The sequence below is a fragment of the Desmodus rotundus genome, chromosome 3 (genome assembly GCF_022682495.2).
Source record: "Desmodus rotundus isolate HL8 chromosome 3, HLdesRot8A.1, whole genome shotgun sequence".
Taxonomy (NCBI): Eukaryota; Metazoa; Chordata; class Mammalia; order Chiroptera; family Phyllostomidae; genus Desmodus; species Desmodus rotundus.
The window spans coordinates 176,120,507-176,138,527 of NC_071389.1; the positions used below are offsets into that span (position 1 = coordinate 176,120,507).

General features: G+C 40.2%; 1 protein-coding gene and 1 pseudogene across 1 annotated transcript in view; one reads left to right on the forward strand and one right to left on the reverse strand.

Moving 5' to 3' along the window:
• The window catches only part of GRIN2B (glutamate ionotropic receptor NMDA type subunit 2B), a 400,196-nt gene that overhangs the window by 190,964 nt on the left and 191,211 nt on the right, over window positions 1-18,021 (forward strand). The gene's annotated exons all lie outside the window — the stretch shown is intronic.
• Window positions 5-128, reverse strand: LOC112318691 (small nucleolar RNA U3; annotated as a pseudogene).

Here is an 18,021-nt window from a genome sequence, read left to right on the forward strand (position 1 = left end):
GAGACCAAGACATGGATCTCCAGATAAGATTTTGTGTCTTTGAATCCTTGGTATGATGCATGCCATATTGCAAAATTGATACCTTTTTAGTAACGAACTATAGAAATGATCCCTGAAAGTTTAGTCTTAAAATTGATACTTTTTAAAAGCTGGATGAATAAATGCATCTTTTTCATAACATTGCAACCATATATTCACTTTACAATCAACACCCAAAAGGCATTTAAAACATTTTAGTAGAGAGGTTACTGAGGAAGGGGGATGAGTTAGGAATAACGTGGGTTATTAGGAAGACATAGTGGGTTACAGTCAACATGTGTGCTATTGAAAAAATTGCAGGTCACAGACACACCTTAGTAATTAGAGATACATCCCAAGTCATAAAGTTATACCTGAGGATACAGGGAGACACCCCAGCTCAAGGTTGGGTGTAGTTGTTATAGCACCAATATTTCAGGGAACTTGTCAGAAATGCAAAATATTGGACTCCACCCCAGACCTTCTGAACCACAGCTGTGACTTAAAAGATGAGCTGGATGTGTTTGAGGAGGTAGGGAGACTTTACAAACTGAAATCTGAAAGTTATTCGAGGTAGGAGATATAGTGATGATAAGGAATTAATAAGCATGGCTAGAATATCATTGTAATAAAGTAGCAGCAAGTAGCAAAGGATAAAAAGGATTGCAGGGGGACATGCAAGAGAACAGCTAAACCATTCAAGTTGGACAGCATTATTGTGTAAGATTTCTGAGAATAAAGATCACACCAAGTCACTTTTTTCAGAGTTTTATACCCATTAAATAACGACATTACCTCTGTGTCATGAAACTCTTGTTTCAGTTTATTTAATCTTTTAATCCTCTATGGAATGGAGACCAATTGTTTGTTACTTTACTCAAAATATATAGATTTCTACCTGCCTGCATGATTCTGGGATTGTTTGAAAATTGCTAGACAAGTCCTATCCATATTCTGAGAACCATTAGGGCTTTTTCAGAATTATTAGCACAATTTTATCAAACGTGAGTGAAGCAGAATAAACCAGTCCTTAATCCTCGCCCAAATGGGAACTGGTTTCTCTACTTTTCACTGTCATTTTAGGAAAGGTACAGCCGATACATATTTTAATCACCTGTTTATGTCCGTGAGAAATACAAAAGCTGGATGCTTTATTCTCCTTCAAGAAGCTTGCTGTCTAAGTAGAAGTTAAGGCATCATATGCCTTGTCATCATAAAGTCTTTGAGGAGCGAGTGAACAGGGCAGGTATGACAGGTAATTGGGAAAACTAGGGTCTATTTGTACCAGTTTTGCCGCTAAATTTATATCTTGGGAAAACACCTTAGTTTATTCAGGTCTCAATTCCTTATCTGCTAGAATGAGAAGCTTGAACTGGGTGGACTTTAAGGTCTTTCCGAATATCCGTGCTTCCAAGCCTGCAGGGAAATGGCCAAGCAAGTGGTAGAGTGATGGATGGGAAGGTGACCAAATGGAAGAGACTAGACTGTTGCAGAAATCCTGTTTATCTCACAAAGGTTTTTGAAAATAATTTGATCTTTTTTTCTTTATAAGGTGACTTAATTTGTGCATTACTAATTGCCTGCTTTCAATGTTAATGGGCATTTCAATTTCAAATTGTCCTTAAAAGCTTTTCTGAATTGGGGAAGGGCTTGCCTGGTCCTCTTCAAGCCCAGCTGCAGTTGATCTATGCCTGCGCCCTGTGGTCACAATCAGGCGCCCCTTTGGCCCTGTTTCCTCCACTAACAAAGTAAATTTAAAGAGAAACATAGCCCAGGAGTCTGGCCGATTTCCTAGTCAGAGCCTCATGGACTGGGGTGGGGACTCAGGGTCTGAGGTCTGGTCCTTAGCTTTATGGGTCTGTGAGCTGGTCAAGTTTTCAGAAAAGGACATATTTTACAACATTTAAAGCATGTCTGGTGTCCCAAGTATTTCTACGTTTCCACTTATCTTTCTTTGGCAATATCAGAAATAGATGTTCCATTATTAGGTAACATTTGTTGAATTCTTACTCCTTGCCATGTACTGTACAATACTTTATATGAATTATCTCATTAAATTCTTATAGTAAGCTAGTTGAGTTATGTATTGTTACATTCATTTTACAGGTGAGAAAACAGGTTCAGACAGTTTCTGCTAGGGGGCATAGTGGAAGTGCATAGCAAGGTCAAATACAGTTCTTCTGAGTGGAAAGCCTTTTTTTTTTTTTTTTTTTGCCACTGACCCAACCTGATTTCTTTGTTTTGAAAAGATCTAACCCATGTTTTAATGATGATAACCAGCTTCTTATGTCCCCTTTACCTTCTTTTAACTTGTTACATCACTAACTCAGCTTATTATCCACTCAATGTTCCTTGATTTTTTTCTCAGTTCAATACATATTTGCTCAGCTTCTTTGTACTAAGTGTCACTTGTTTCTGTTAACTTTATTCTCTTGGTTCTGATCATGTCACGATTATGTACCTACAGTCATTTCAAATTCTGGTGGGTGAGCAGAGCTGAGTTCTGATTGCTCCTTTAAGTCTGGAAACATCAGAATGGCCTAAGGAATTCTAGGGCTCTGTGGCCTTACCCAGCCATCCCAGGAGCAGGCTCTAGGCATGGGGCAGCTCCGCTCTGCTCCTGGCCAGGTTAGCTGGCAGTGGAGAAATAGAGCACATACCTGCAGTGCAGTCTGGCTTCTGTGCCCAGCAAGACAAGGTGGCTTAGTGTCCATCTGGACTCAGTGATCACCTCCTGGGAGGACAAAACCTGAATTAGCTTGTCATGGCTGAGCAGAAAAGGGCATTTGTGTATTCTGAGGCTTGGCCAGTAGAGAAGCACTTGCCAGCATTTTGCTGAGTTATATCTTCCCACTCCATGGCTAACCTTATTTATTTTTAGCCTCATTTTTTCTGATTACTCAATTGTCTTGAACAACTTTGTGAGAAAAATGATATCTCTGTCATACTATTATGGAGGAATTTCTTGCTGGAGCTGTACTGATACAAAAATATTTTATTTTCCTGGATGTCACCAAATCTTTGTGACTTCTTGGTTTGGGGTGGGGGGATGTATCACAATAATGGAATTTGCTAAGGGATGATAGTTTGTTCTGGTCTTAGCTCATCTTAGCTCCGTGCTTAACTTAGGAGAGAGGTTCCTTTGCAGATGCACTAAAATAGACCTGCTGCTGTAGAAGCATCTACTGGTCCATTGCCATGGAGACAGAGGTGGTCCTTACTCAGGAACATGTATGTATGTAAACTACTCTTCTTTCCTTTGCTTTATCTTTTTTCCACTTTCACTGAGGAATTGAAGACATAGGTTTCAAAGGAATTAAAAATCTGCCCCTCTTCATTTCTGCTTCCCCAAACATCTAATGGTGAAGAGGAGCTTACTCACCATATGCTGATACAATACTCGGAGGCTGAGGCGGTTTTGACAAGCCCCATTGGAGCGCACTTTTCAAATAAGGGACCAAACCATGGAGAAACCTGAGGTCAGAAAGGGCGTATCCAACCTGAGGTGGCCAGTGAGGAGGGGTTCTGAGGCTAGGTAACTGGAGTCCTTTGGTAATTGGTGAGGAGAGGATTCAAATAAGAACAAAGAGGCCAAAAAAGAGTGTGAGAAAAACAGAACCACGTTTGGCAAGGCCCTCAGTGCATTCTGTTTGGAAAGGAGGAAGGGTACCGAACATTTTTGGTTGGAGGACAAGTGTGCCCTGAAATTTTCTTGAGGCCTAAAGATGTGTGAGTTTTATAACGTTATCCGGAACATTCAGGCCCGCTTTGGGGTTAGTTTGAATTATAGATGTCACAAATGCAGTAAGGAATATTACACGTAACACTGACTTCCCAGGCCTTACCACGTTGTGCATGTGTGATACCAGTGAGAATTCAAATCTCATGGGTACTCGCTTCTTCCCACCCGTTTAAGACCACAGTACCTCACATTATCATCATGGCCTGATGTGGTTTGGGGACTTCTCAGGAGGGTGTGTCACAGGTTCACACAGTTCTGGTGCCATATTGGCTGGAAATGGCTGCCATTTTTGTGGGTTTTCTGGTTTTTCCTTGATACTACTCTCATTTACTCTTGTTTTATTTGCATGGCTGCTGCTCCCATTGAATTCCATGGCACCTACCTCGCACCATGGCCTCTTTCAGACCCCGCTGTCTTCTCCTGTTGAGACCACAGTCTCCCTGTGGCTGTCACGGTTCCCCATTAAGCACCTGCCTCAAGTGCATTGGAGTCTTATTGATGCTAAAGCTTCAATGTGGTCTGTGAGTGAAGTATCTGGGAGGAAGATTCTTGTTCTCCATCATGTTATTCACCTATACAAAAGCTGGATGTTCGTGACATAATTTCTTTAAAGGTTTTAATGAAATAGCTTTTCAGTATTTACTTACATCTTCTTCTTCCTCATTCCCTGAGGGATCTGCAGATCAAGCTGGGAGGAGGCTTTAGTGAGAGACATCCTGTGGCTTCTGTAGTTTTGTTAATGGATTGAACTTATCAGATTCCTTCTTTCCTTGTGATAAATGCTCCCCCAGGCTGCTCCTTTATGTCTCATGAAAATAGAATTCTGCAGAGTCCACCCCTGCAATTTCTAAGACAAGCCCAAGCACTGAAAAAGCCAGTGCCGGCTCACTCTGGGACACAGCCTTCAGGGGTCCTAGGCCAGTGGCTCTCCTTTAGGAAGTGAGAGACTCTGCCTTCAGTTGTGGTAGGCAGCTGAGACTTACTGAAAAAGACACTGGAATGGAGTCACAATGCATGTTCCAAGTGCAACTCTGACACTCACCAGTTCTGTAGATTTGGGCAAATCCCTTAGTGTCTTTAAGGTTCAGTTTCCTCCTCTTTACATTTGAGTTAAAAATTTCTACCTCATAAAGCTGTTGATAAAATAAGAAAGCTAATAAAGAATGTTATTGTTATGGTTAACTCAATTGTAAGAAAATTAGAGACAACCTAATGAGAAACTGCATGCTTTATATCATTCATGGTATAATCTTGTGGTTCATTTTGACATTAAAAAGTCTGACTCTTGCACAAGAGATGGAATGTTAACCCTCTTGTCACGAACAGATTCCATGGATTCCCTTTATTCTCTCTGTACTCATTTTTTTCTATAGCTGCTATTATGGTGACTTATGATGAAATAGGTAAGGACCACACAGGAGGCTCCCCTGAGCCACCTTCTCCTTTCCCTGATGTGGGGCCCAGGCTCTAACCCCTGTATCCTTTTGGAGCTGGTGTTCTGTCTCTGGGGCAGAGCTCCAGCCTTGTCACTCCTGCTCCAGTACCAACCTCTCTGGCTTTGCTCCAGCTTTCATCCTTGGCCACAGTCCTGGGTCCTTATTTCAACTTTAATCCTGCCCAGAGCAAAGTGCCCACCTCAGGTCCTGCCTGCAGCACTGACTTGAGTCCTAATAATGGTTCTAATTTTATTTTATCAGCTTGAACAACAGGAGCTGGCACCTCTCTAGGTCCAAGTTTCCAACTATGTATTTAATAAAATCATTGCCTTGCACCAACTGGAAGTGACCATGCCACCCTTGCCCCCGCCAAAAAAAAAAAAAAAAAAGAAAAAGTGATTCTCTACAGAGAGTTCATGGGAGATGACTATATAAAATGTAATAACCTCAAAAATAATGAAAAACATAATGAGATGCCTCCGTGTGCCTGCTGGTGCTGTCTTTCACTGTAGATATCTATTTGGATCTTTTCATAGGGAAATAAAAACATTTTCATTGGGTTAGGGAGGACTTTAAATGAATCTGTGTATTCAAGGAAAGAAGCAATACTGAGCTCAAAGAAAGAGAATTCGTATCAGAAGGGCTTGGGGATGAGTAGTAAAAAGAGGCCTGAGGAGCCAGGATTAAAGGAAACAGGAAGACAGAGAAGGGGCAAAGGTCAGTACAGAAAGTTGAGGGTGCTGCTAAGGAGGCAGGTCCCTGCAGAGATACTGTACAAGAGACCACAGGCTCTGCAAGCTGAAGTTGAGAGGGATTTACTGCAGAGGGACTATGTCTGTGATGGGCAGGCAGGTGGAAGCCAACAGAGCTGAGGCTAGATTTGCGCCCTAACTAGATAGTACTTTGCATCCCCCAGTTCCATGTGAGTTCAGAAGTTGGAAAGCTGGGCATCTGTCTCAAATGAGAAGCTGTCCCCAGCTAATACCTGAAGTGTCGAGTGTATCAGGTGCCCTGTGAAGAGAGTGATGGCGGTGTCTTCATGTTTTAACTCAGGACAAGCTAACTAACACGAAACTCTACTTCTGATTTGCCTCACCTTGACGGTCGGTCACGTGTGTTTTGGCGCCCTCCACAGTTTAGAAAAGAGAGACAGTGTGCTCGTGAACACACAGCATCAAGCTCCGTGGCCTGAAGGCAGAAGGAGCTCTGCTGGAGGAGAGAAAGGTCTCTTCTCCCACTTCCAGCCTCTCCACCCACCACTATGACCCCTCTCCCGGATTTTACTTCCGGGTGATGCTAATAGCAAGTTAATTTTAACTGATACTACTAGTTTTGGGAAATGCTGAGAGACATCCTGTTTAATCAGATTTAAAATATAATAGCCGCTAACATTTATTGAGCACTTACTTGTTATACTCACTGCTTTGTCAAATTCTAATGCATAGCCCTGGACCATGTAATTCTTGTACAAGGGCACCATTATCATCACCGTTGACAACTGAGGGAACTCAGGCTAATTGTGGTCATAAAATATTTCTCCAACTATTCAGAGCAGCTAAAAACCTGATCTTAGCTGACACTCAAGTCTAACACCAAGGTATTTATTACCAAAATATTCTCCTCCATTTTAGGGTCTCTTGAGATACGAGACCGACAGGCCCAGGGATGCAAGGAAGTGGGGCATCCTAAGCTGCAGCCCCTTTATCCTCATCCAGCTACTTTGAACATCAGCCATCTTTTAAAATCTTTTTCCTGGAATATGGAAGTAAGGCGCACACTTAGTTTAATAGTAACATCCTTTTTCAGTTATTGCTACTCAAAATCTCAATGACAAGGTACCATTATTGTCCTGTTGTCAGTGGTTTATCATTTTGTTACCTAGGTTATGGAGGCTGTTGTTCAGTGTAAGAGTTTATAACCTCCGGCATGCAAGGCTACGGATAAAACCCTATATGACTGTTTACAAAACATTCCCTCTTGTTTAATGAGGTTTTTACGTGCATATGGAGGGCGGGGATCGAGTCTCTTTTAGAAGCCTTTGGCAAGAAGCTCTAGAAGTTTAGCTGGGGCGAACTTGAAATGTGGAGATGAGCTATTAATCAGTTGGTCAGTACGTTAAGTGAGTTCAACATTTGCAGGAAGCTTATTGCTCTCTTGCCAATTTTGTCTTTCACCTGCCTGGAGGCAGTGAGAGCAAAATGCCTGATGGTCAGGGCCAAGGACGGCCTTCCTCGGAGAAAAGGAAAATGGTCTCTCCTGGTAGCGAAGTGAATTCCAGCAGAGTCCTCAGAGCTCATAGGGAGATGCTTGGGATGAAGCTATTAATACTTTTTCTCAGATAAACAACCTTTCTGGCTGGGAGCAAAGTTTAACTCTCAGAGAAAGCATCCATATAGAGAAATAAAGGCTCCTCAAAGAAGAGACACTGAAGTTTTACAAGAGGCACATGAAGTAGTGTTTCCTGTGGCACCTGCTGATTTCTGTGTCTGATTGGCTGGAGTGCATTCTAGAAGTCACTTGGTTTTTCCATCCCTTTGTAATCTCATTTTAAAAATGAAGGTGTTGGGGCTAGATGATTTTCAAGGTTGTTGTTTTTTTTTTAATTGTAGAAACTCTATGGTTCTAGAAAATTCTTGGCAAGAGTTGAGTTTATTGATAAAAGTCTTTTTACCAAGATTTTGAAATTGTGTCTTTCTATAATTAGTATATAATGGTTATTCATAGAAATGAGAGAAATGTGTTATTATTTTAATAGTTATACTGGGTCAAAGTAGTTGTATTTGTAATTGCCAGGAAGGAGAAGAATTTCTTCCCCCCTTACGTGAGACAGTTTAACAGGAGGAAGAAAGCAAGGTAATTGCATGTATATAGGAAAAGGAGAAAGATCCCAAACCAAAGACAGGCAAAATCAGGTATATATGTCATTGTGGACTAAGGAGAAGAAGGTAGAGGTTTGAACCTAAAAGGGAAATAAGGAAATTGGCAGGAAGATGAGAGTTATTGTTGGTACAGAAATGTTTGCTAGGCCATGCAGAGACAAGGGGACACGCGGAGGACTTTGACCGAATGGGTCTTGGTACATTCTTCCCTACCTCACACTGGTTTATATCCAACTAGATACCTGTGGTGGTAGCGCCCTTCCTGGAGCACATCCTCTGTCTAAATTCTTTTTGGCAGTTAGGGAGAAGGTCAAAGATTTTTCCTGAGACATTTGGACCTTGATTGTTTCCAGCTGGCAATATTTCCCTTGCCAGAGAAACACACTTTGGGGTAGCAAATTTTGCTTTTCTACACAGTTAATATTTTTGAACTCTATAATGGTCTTTCTAATGTTCCAAGAGTCCAGTTCGTCCTCTCACCTCAGCATCTTAAGAACAAAATAGACACCTTCATCCTACACCATCTTCCTTCCTCTCGTGTCCCCTGTCTTCACCTCTCCCACCTGAGTCTCTTTCCAGCTGCCAAACTGCCACTGTAATGATCCAGATGCAACGTGGTATTTTTTCCTTGCCTCCACCTTGATTGGTCATATGTCTTAAAGATGTCAAGCTTTTAGGCCAAAGAGGACTTAAGATTCAAGGTGGCTTCCTGGGCTTATAGCTCAGACAGGCCGGGGGCAAGACTGTTTGTAGTATCATAAGTTGGTAGTTTCAGACTGGCCTGAGATTGCACTCCCCACTTATTACATTAGATCACTTGGAGAATGCTTTTGGAATTTCAAGTGATAACTTAAGACTTAGCTTTTTGGAATGTTATGTTTTTGTAGATTAGGGACTGACCAACCTAGTTAGTGAGATAAAGAAGGTGAGATCTTTATTCTTAGAAATGTGGATTTCCTGTTTATGCTGCTTGTCCTCCTTCCTCTTTTCTCTTTCATATCTGGAGTAAATAAAACAATGTTTGCCACCTTATCACATGTGTTGTAATTAGCAGTCTTAGTTATAGGCCTTAGGGGGATAATAGGATACATGAAATCCTTAGATAATTTGCAAATCTCATGAAAGCTGATACTTCTTGCTTTTGTCCCCAGGAGATCTTTTTCTAGTTGAATTGGCTGTTCTGCGTGTTTCATTTCATTGGTACTGACTACCCTTTTGCGGAGGTGCTAATAAGCTATAACACTGCATAGTGTTAAGGGGCTGGGGCAAGAGCAATGGCTCTAAGTCAGCCTTTGAGGAAAAAACAACTGAAATAGTGCAGATTGTCCTGGCAGGTAGGTGCATAGCCCTAGAACTTGAAGGCTTCTTTTCTATCTAAGCGCATTCCTAGCAACAAAGACCCATCTTGTATTAGCTCCCGCTCTCCTAGATGGTATAAAATAGAATCTTTACCTTTTCTGGTGATACATGTGAGATAAGCAGTGAGGAATTCAACTTTTATACAAGGGGCTTCTCATAAACTGAAGGAAGTTTTTTAAATAATAGGGAATACTTTTCCAGGCCTAGGTTAGGCCTGACCCTATGTTTCATCCAGTTACTTGTTATGCCTGTTTTTATAGGTCTTAAAAAAAACACCTCTTAGATGAATCAGAATTTGGGGAGGTACAGGATGAACATAAAAAGCAGCAGGGAAGAGCTGTCTATCAAAGGTTCCTTGGAGGAGGTGGATCACTCCAACAGTTTCTTTTCTGCTTTGAAGTCTGTGTTTGTTGTCTCTTTTCTGTGGAGTGTCAAACCGGGAGGACTAAGGGCTCTTGAATAGGCCCTTTCTCCAGCTCCCTCTGCAGCCCCTGCCGCTCCTGCTGAGGGCCCCCACCCACTGCGCAGCTGAATTGACGAAGAGAGGGAACGGACAACAGGCACAGCAGCCAAACAAGCTGTGTCAGTTTCCCTTTCTTCCCCTTTGAGTTAATAAAAGAGCTATTTCTAAGCTTACATGGTTCACCTGGGTTTGTATTCAGCCAGGACTTGCTTTCTTTTTTTTCCCCATCCCTGATACTTGTGGGCAAATCTGGTACATTCCTGGTTCACTATTCCTGTCTTTGCCCCTGGCCTCTGAAACTCATAAACACAGGCCAATCACAGGCCTGCTTTCTTAACTGTGTGAGTCCACCAGGACTAGAGACTACCCTGGTTGACCTTTTGTGTAATTAAAAGGGAGTGCAGTTATGGAAAAGCAAGTGAGTTCTGCTATGTGTTGTTCTTTGGGAGACGAGTCCATAAAATAGGACAAAACGAGATCAACATGTTTAAGGCATCAGGTGTACATTTGCGGTCCGACAGATTGAACACAGTTGGAAATACGGGGAATTTAGTTCAGTTGTATATTAAAAGAGTTAATGGGGGATGCTTTTCCTGACATTTGAATCAGATGAAGCCGAAATGTATTTGGCTTTAGACTTAATTTCTTCCTCTAGTCTTGGAATCTTGGCTGATAGCTATGGATGATTACAGCAGCAGGAGAAAATAAAGTTTACTTCCTTCGTCTAGTTTAGGCATTCTAACCGACCAAAGTGGGCGAAGGCAAAACTCTCAGCAATTATGTTTTCTTGGAAGGCACACAATTAGCATAAAATTAGAGAATTCAAAATATTTGATTCATGATCTAGTATCGCTGATAACTGTGGCATTAGGCAAGTCATTGAATTACTTTGTGTTCTAGTTTAATTTATTACAATAAATATGGGAAATTCAAATTAAAACATGATGTAGCATAGTATACTTACTTCTGGAGATGTAATTCACATTTTAAATAGGTCATGGAATAGATATTTGACACTGTCCTGGTTACCCTTTTGAATCTCAGTTGGCTCATCTATGCCACGTGGGTAGTAGTAATAGCTATGCCATAGGATTAATGTGTAATTAATAGAGAATGCATATATTGCCCAGGCTGGTGTAGCTCAGAGGACTAAATACCGGCCTGCAAACCAAAGGGTCGCCGGTTCAAGTTCCAGTCAGGGCACATGCCTGGGTTGCGGGCCAGGTCCGCACTAGGGGGTGCGTGAGAGGCAACCACACATTGATGATTCTCTCCCTCTCTTTCTCCTTACCTTCCCCTCTCTCTAAAAATAAATAAATAAAATCTTAAAAAGAGAGAGAGAGTGCTTAACATAGTATTGGCTCATAGTACATGCTTAATAAATATTATTATTCATGATGGTAATTGTTATTACATCATTTTTTATACAAAAATATAGTGGAGGGTTAGGATCGCTTCTTGGAGTGGGTGGCTTTGAATGAGATTTTGATTGGTGGGAAATTGCAAACGTATGAATCAAATTGGACAGAAATGCTAGCCTGGGCTTATTATCAAATCATGACAGGTTTCCCAGAAAGCAAAAGTATGTGAAGCCTCTTGAGGGCTAAGCTTGAAACTAGCACAGTGATATTTCCATCACATCATATTGGCCAAAATGAGTCATTAGGCAAGTTTATTTCAAGAGGTAGGGAAATAGACTATACTCTTTTTTAAAGAACATATTATTTTTAGAAAGGGGAAGGGAGGGGGAAAGATATACATCCATGTATGGTTGCCTCTTGAGTGCCCCCTACTGGATGTAAGAAACTTCTAAATAGACTATACTCGACGGGAGGAACTGCAAAGTTGCATTGTGAAGAAGTCAATCCTGGGAGGCTATCCATCAAAACCATAAGTACATTGAAACTATCACATTAGTATAGCTCAAGTTGAACTAGTCACATGACAGATATTTATTGAGAACTTACTATATTCAAGTCACTATTCCAGGCCTTTTTTTTTTTTGTCTCTAGGAAGTTTCCTGTTAAGTAGGGAGACAGACACCCAGATAGCCAGCTAGCTAGGACACAAAGGGATTATGTTCTGTATAAGTTATACGTTCATTCCTGCCTTCCTCTGACCTTCAATAAGGACATCGAACCCTCAGACTCAGCCTGTCCTAGTTTTGTAGCTAATCTGTACCAAGTCTGGTCAGCAGGTAGGTTTAGAGAGTTTTGCTGCTTGGAGTGGGCTTCCTTGCTTATTTAAAATAATTTCATTTCACTTCTTTCCTCTGATCATTTGCTTTATTACAATGAAACATTTTTTGTTCCATGGAAGAGCCCCAAATCTTTCATCAGTCTCTTCAGGTGTCCACAGACTTCAGTCAGCTACTTTAGTCCACGCGCCCCAGATTTTTGTGCCTAAATCATGGTGTCTTTATTACCATGGTGTTTTCGCTTTTGAAATATTTCTCCGTTAACACCCACATAACTCTGCCTATTGCTTGAACAAAGGGCTACATTTCACCCTACTGCCGATCTGTAGTTTTCTAAAAATCCATTCATGTTCGTATTCCTCTTGGCCTATATTTTGGAGATCAGTAGAATGTTTGCAACTCATTACCTAGGGAATCGTGTTGCTTATAAGCAGAAAGTAGGAATCATACGTGAAATCACCAACTTATTTTCTTCTTTATCCTTGGTGTAGGAGTTGTTCTCTTTTTCAGTATCCTGCCCCTTTGATCATTTAGAATTTTCAGTGAAGGCATTGAGTGATGTGAAACTATTCCTATTTTTTGATATTTATATTATTTAAATTTGATGTTGAATATATGAATTATAGTTTTTTATATTAGTAGCATTTTTTAAATTTTATACTCCTTCTTTGGAAAAATAGGATTTCTTTTGGGATCAGTAGTAGCATTGGTACTCTTTAAATGGGGGAGAGTTCTGGGTCCTCACACTGTGTATGCCCCTTCCTATGAAAACTGGACAGATCCTCTCCATCTCCATAAACCAAAGGACGGACTGTTTCCATATCTCTGCCTTCAGAGTTCCTGACCCACTGCTGACATTAGGTGGAGTGGCAAGATGAAGCTAGAGTGTGATGGGGTGATAAAATATATGGATGACTTGGGTCTAGAGCAAGGAGCCTTTTAAGTTTGATTTACCAAAATGAAAGATAGCTCAAGGATGATATGCAAAGTGGGATTATAAAGTAGTAGGAGTTCTTTTATCAAATCTGCAAGAAGTAAGTCTTATTATGTTATTGTCAGAAAGGGAGCCATACTGAATACTCTGTTTTAAAATCAGAAGACCTGAGAAAAAAATCTAGAAAGCTTCCTGTATTTTATTGTGGCCTCAACTCAAAGACAAAAATGATATCTTACAATCTGACAAATTTATCCCTCCACAGGAGGAAAAGTATAATACTGTTCTTAACCTCGATGGCAAAGATCATCAGTATACAGAAGAGGAACGTTTGTTCTCAAGCTGCTTAGAAATGTTGACAGTCACAGAAGCATAGGCTCGGGCTGCTACCAGGAGACTCAGTGAGTGAGTGAGTGAGTGGGAGAGAGAGAGGGTCTGGAGCAACCCCTTCCAGCTCCCCCGTGGCACCAACATAGGAAGAACTGAAAACTATTCATTTTTCTCTATAGTCTTGTTTCCTTCCCTCGAGAGGCCTGCTGATTGACCTATGCTTTCTAATTATAGAAAACGTAAAGCCTATTTCATCAACTCAGATAAGTTCTGATCCCTTTTTGTTCAAACTGACTAGCTCATACTCCAGCACATAGCTCTGTTGACATAATTGATCTGCAGACACTTGTGATCTAAGGTTTGAGTCTAGTAACGACACATGTGCTCTGTGATGGGAGTATGTATGTGTAATTACCTAAGATTTATGTTTTAGTGTCAGAAGAACTGACTTACTTTGTTTATATTTAATTATGTAAATACCATATTTAATAAGGTCTTAGCAGGGACCTTCGAGGTCGTTTAGTTCAACATCTCACTCACTGCAGGAATCCCTGACAGGTGGCCCTGATTCTCTTTCTGTGGGAACATTTCTGGTAACAGTGAACTTACTTGGGTGGCCAAGAGAATCCATTCCATTTAGGTTGTGAAGGGTTTTCTTTATACTGAGACAAAATCTACTGTGCTATAACTGCCATGGGGAGAGGCATATTCTACCCTCTGGATTTATTTTTAAACATTTTTTTTCATGTGACTGCCTCCAGGTACATTATGATGGTTCTCAGGCAGTTCTTGAGTTTTTCTTCAAACTAAGCAGCCTAAATTTCTTCAGCTGGTTCTCAAATTTGGTGATTTTCATATATTTCATGCTGGACATCAAATGATCAAGCTATCAGTGATCAGTGTATCATTCTGTTTGTTTACTCTTGAAAAAACAGAAATATCACCTCCCCTGTTGGGCATGACATCCTTCTATTAAAGTAGGTTAAGACTGCATTATGTGCTTTGGCCGCCTGGTTTTCCAAGTTTACAATTTTCTAAGATCCAAAGTAAGCCAAGTCTTCCCCATGCCCTCTTCATGCAATTGGTATTAAATTTTACCCAGCTCAGTAGCATTTGTTTAGGCCTATTTCATCTTTCTAGCCTTTCCTTATATTTTTGAAGTTTGATTTTCCCCTCTGACACTTTTGTTATTTTTCCCAGTTTTCTGTCACATGTGTATTTTCTAAATTTGTTGAACTGTTCTTCCCCATGTTGTTGATAAAAATGCTGAAAAAACAGGATCTGGTCAGGATCCTTTGGTTATCCACCAGAATCACCCTTAAGCTGTTTTTCCATCTTTTCACCAGGATTTTGTAAAGGTCCTTGTTGAGCATCCTACTGAAATATTTGGTCATATCTGTGATCAGAAAATATTCCTTCTTGAGAAAAAAAAAGTATAGGTATATACTATGTGTACAAAATTGCTTCCCTTGGTTTTCTTCTCCTTTTTTCAGGTTTCATGCACCACGCCACTTAACTATGCAAACATATATTTGTTGTTAAAACCTGCTCTTAAAACACTTTTCCTGAGGCCCTCCACCCAATTAATTTTTCTCTACAGGTAGTATTATACAACGTAGCTCTGAAAATATTTTTGCTCTTAGATTATTTCTGATTCTTGACTTTGACTTTGTTCTCTATAAATTCTCCTGCCAGAATTTATGAATCCTCACTCTGTTAATAATTTAACCCTTAATAGAGAACTGTGTTCTTTACATTTCCTTTCCAACATTCTACATTTACCCATTAAGTCCCACTCTCCAGTCTTTACTATTCCCAGTTCTCTAGCATCTGCAGGGTTGTTTTTAAAAGAGTTTTGGGAACATGGTGCGTTTGGTATTCCTTGTGGTTGAAATGAAGACATGGCTGGGAATGGTTATGGCACCTGCCTAAAGGCACCATAAATAACATTCTGTAATATTTGGGAGAGTAAGTCATGGCGAATGCTTTTCTCTGGCTGAACCTTTATGAAATACTGGCTAGAATTCAGGTATAGAGGTAGAAGTTGCTTACATAATTGAGGAGACTAGTTTAAAAAATAGCTCTTTGGTGCACAAGGAATTAGACAATAAGGAAGTAAATAAAAATCACACTTCTCACTGTGTCTCCACTTGGGCTATACTTGGCTAAGTTCATGTTTGTGTGTTACCTTTTGTCTATCTAGACCAGGATAGGCATTATCTAGTTAAAGATACGGGTTTGTTCTAGGTCATTATTTGTCCAACTGAGCAAAGCCAATGGCTGGGCAACAGGTTCCTAGAAAGCAAAGTTATTTAATGTGACAACATCAGTTATTTGGGATATTGAATAAAAAGTTAGAAAATGGATAGTAGTATTGGGAGATGAAATAGTAAAATAATGCTGGTGATAACAATAGCTAACATTTATGTAAGTCTTACTATGTTCTAGGAGTGTGCCTTCTCATTGAATTCTCTTAACAATCTTATGAGGTGTGTACTATTATATTCACTCTTTGGCAGGTGAGAAACTGAGGTACAGACATTATATAACCAAGATCAAGCACCTAAGAAGAGGTAGAGTTGTCAGTAGCTGAGTTAGGCAGTCTGGCTCTAGAGCATCACTGTCCAGTATAGTAGCCACTGGCCACATGTGACAATGAAGCACTTTAAATGTGACTAGTCTGAATTGAGATGTGTTGTAAGTACAAATTGTACACTGGGAACTGAAGACTTCATATGAACAAAAGAATGTGAATCGTTCCACTAACAATATTTATATTGATTACACTTTAAACAATATTTTGGATATATTGAGTTAAATAAAATATAAAAATTAAGTTTACCTATTTCTTTTTATTTATTTTAATGTGTTTACTAGACAATTTAAAATGATATAGGTGGCACACATTCTTTTTCCGTTAGATGGTACTATTCTAGAGATTAACGGCCTGTTTGGAAACAAACAGACAAGCAAACTTTAGTTTTGGTAACATCCATGAAGTTAAAACAGAATGAAGGAAGATACAGAACAGAACAGCTTGTTGAGTTGAATTGGGTCCTGTAAGGAAAGGGGGCTTTTATAGGGTATATTATACCCGGAACCTGGAAAGACCACAGAGTCAGTTTTGGGCAACTTTGAAATCATGAATTCCTCCTTGAAATTAAGAGTAAATATTTGGTCAGTAATGAATTGATTTTCTAGAGACCAGCAAAAATCTCAGAGAGCATTGATTTTGGTCCAAAATATAAAACCAAAAGTGAACAATCAAGTACATGGTAGGGTGATCTAAAACAGTGTGTTCAGGTGATTTTACAACAGGGAGGACTGGAAAGAGATGGAACAATTTTTATAGTCAAGTAAATGGAATCAGGAATGGTCCTGATGAGGTGCCAGATTAAGTAAGGTTTAGCTGGTGAGCACCAGTGTGGCTGCACAGTTGTTAAACTACAGTTGGCCCTTGAACAACATGGGTTTGAACTGCGTGGGTCCACTTACACATAGGTCTTTTTCAGTAAACTGTGGTTGGCCCTTTGTATTCCCCCAGTTTTGCACCCACAAATTCAATCAACATGGATCAAAAGCAGTATTTTTTTTTTCTGTGGTTGGGAAAACATGGATGCAGAAAGCTGACTGTATGCATTGTTCCATTTTATATAAGGGACTTGGGAACCTACAGATTTTGCTGTCTGCCGAGAGTCCTAGAATTAATGCTCCAAGGGTACTGAGAGACACTCTAGTTAAGGTTTTGGGGGCATCAAAAGTTGTACTCAGATTTTTGATTGTGCAGGGTGTCAGCATCCCAACCCCTGCATTGTTCAAGGATTAACTGTACTTCCATACCAGCTGGTAAATAGTGACTGCTCTGAAGCCAGTGCGTTCACCCAGTCTTTTCTCCAGGCTTTCCCACAGGTCAGCACGTAAAGGGCTAATGCCTAACAGGACAGGGGCCCGGGACCCTGTTCTATGCCTTCAGTTCTGATTGGCTGGCAAGGGTCAGTTGTTAAATACATTGGATATTATCCAGGCTTAAGTGAAACTATAACTTGTAACTTCTCTGATTTCATATAATTTGCACCATCATGCAATATGAACAGAGAAAGTTGTATTTTCCAGAATAAATTTGGAGAGAGTAAAATATATCCTTCAGAAAAAACAATTTGAAAAATCTACCTGGGATAGAAGCTGAGTTTGAGAGACTTCAGAGTGGGAGAAACTGTTCTACTTGATATAAGAAGAATTACATGAGGAAGATATAAATAACAACATAATCTATATATTTATATACATCTCTACACACCTCTACACATCCACCTATTTATCTCCTGTTTATCGTCTGTCTGTCTATGTATCTCTCTAAAGTCATCAATCGTAGGAGGACGATAGAAGAAGAGGAGGCAAACAGCCGTGGTAATGGTATAGGTCTACCACATCAATAATGCGGCACCTACTCAAATAATATGAAAAATTTCTAAGCCCACAGGATGGATGGAACATGTGGGTATTTTCTCTTTATGTAAAGACCGGCTGTGGCTGGACTTCAAATTTCAGTTGGTCTGGGTAGAACAGTAGCAGACAATCAGGGTAAACGTGGAGAACCTGGAGAGAGACTGAGAAAAAGTAACACAGAAGTTGTAAAAAAAAAGTTTAGGGAAGGTTTTTGACT